The 1,858-nt window shown below is 33.8% G+C and overlaps 1 long non-coding RNA gene across 1 annotated transcript in view; it reads right to left on the minus strand.

Moving 5' to 3' along the window:
* LOC120092004 overlaps positions 1 to 1,213 on the minus strand; it is a 2,120-nt gene extending 907 nt beyond the window's left edge. The window contains exons 1-2 of the long non-coding RNA XR_005485880.1: positions 948 to 1,213; positions 588 to 708 (exon numbers count right to left, since the gene is read on the minus strand). This is a non-coding gene — a long non-coding RNA (uncharacterized LOC120092004). The remainder of the gene's footprint in view (positions 1 to 587; positions 709 to 947) is intronic.
* Between the last annotated feature and the right edge of the window lie 645 nt (positions 1,214 to 1,858).

The raw sequence follows: 1,858 nt of genomic DNA on the forward strand, positions 1-1,858 counted from the left end.
ATATTTATTGGATTCTCACTTTACATTTTGAAGGTTGTATCTAGTTTAATTTAGTCCCTTGCGAGGTTCCATGTTCCTTTCTAGACTTTGGTTTCGAAGACTGTATTGTAATTATTCTCTAGGTAATATCTTACTTAGTTGAAAACTCATTTTTTAGTGGGTTTTTTTTTGTGGGCTTGGATTTTATATGCCTTTGTATTCTTTCATTTTTTTCTCAATGATGCAGTAATTTCTATCAATATTATATATAGTCCTTAAACTACAAATTTAATCTTTACACTTTGAAGATTGTATAAGTGTAGTTTAGTCCTTAAACTTTGAATTGTGTATGATTAGTATAGCACTCGAGTTTAGATGAATACATTGATATCACATACAAATGAAATGACATAAAAGTATGGTCAAGAAAGGTTTAAAAGAATTGAAAATTATTACCTACACCAACAAAGTGACCTTTTTTTTTCGGCGGCTCAATCATAGAAAATACAAAGTTAAGTGCACTTAGTTTAGACCAATTATATATTGGATAACCTTCTATAGATTTTACTAAGAAACATATAAGTGAAGACAAAGCATGTCAAAAGTACCTGTGTTAGTTTATGACGATAGTCTTTACTCTTAAAAGCATTCCAGACCACTTGGAATGAATGAAAATGTCAAGGCCATTAAGTATCAAAACTGGATTTCGAAATCCTGGCCATTAGGTTCCTAGATTTCCAAAAATTTTACTATTGTCATATGCCTTATGACCAAACACAATGGACCTAAACTATCAATGATGTATACAACACATCTTTCAACTATGTATACAACACATCTGAATTAAGCCAAACAGACGAGAAAATAAAATGAAAAGCGGGAAGAATCCACATTATGGAGATTGAGATCAGAAAGAAGAATATGATTTGAATAGACTAAGAAGTGAGTGAGTGTGAGAAAATTGGAACCTGGAATTTGAGCTTCTTCTTCGTGGACTCATCTCCAACATTTTGGAACCTCCACCGTCATTCAAATACCGCTCGCTGTTAATCTGAAACAAAGAGGAAGATGAGTTCTCTGATTTTTGTTTTGAATCGCCGGAAGAAGGGTCTGGTCCCACTGCGTTTTCAGATCTGGAACCAACAGAGACGGCAACCGCGGCGAGGTTCTGGTTCGCCGGATGAATACAAGAAGGAGAGATGGGGAGTGGGGAAAAGATACCATCTCATCTTATCACGTGCCACTCCAATCATTTAAAATAAGTTAGACTACTATTTTTCGCATTTAACTTAAAAAGGGTAATTATTTTAAAGGTAAAACTTGTTTAAAATATTTTTAAGTATAATAAAATGACAATATCAATGCATGATTGATCGTGATAAACTACTAACTGGTATCTATCGCAGACTATCATAGATTAATAGTAAAATTTTGTTATATTTGTAAATAAATTGACTCATTTTACTTTATTTGAAAATGACTTTTCTTCTTCTTTTTATTATTATTATATAAATGTTGAGTATTGTCCCAAGCAAGACTCATGCCCATGGCCATGGACAAGCCCAAGTCCAAGGCATCCCATAAGTATGCTTGGAGTTTACACGTCCCTAAATGGAAACTCAAAACCTTGAGTGTTGGGTCAACCATGTCGGTTTAGTCCTTGCGACTGTCACTAAAGGAAAAATATTCGAGCTAAGCTCCGTGACTGAAAGTCTGTAATCTCGAGGACTACAACTACTCTGATGGCACTGATATTACATATGTCTCAATTAGATATTAGACGATGGACTATATTAATAGTCCTGCTCTTACACTTCAAGAGGTATGAAATATTCTAAGTGCTTAGCTAAACTAAACGCTTCTTAATATTAACTTAGGT

This window comes from Benincasa hispida, chromosome 11 (genome assembly GCF_009727055.1).
Source record: "Benincasa hispida cultivar B227 chromosome 11, ASM972705v1, whole genome shotgun sequence".
In the NCBI taxonomy this organism is placed as follows: Eukaryota; Viridiplantae; Streptophyta; class Magnoliopsida; order Cucurbitales; family Cucurbitaceae; genus Benincasa; species Benincasa hispida.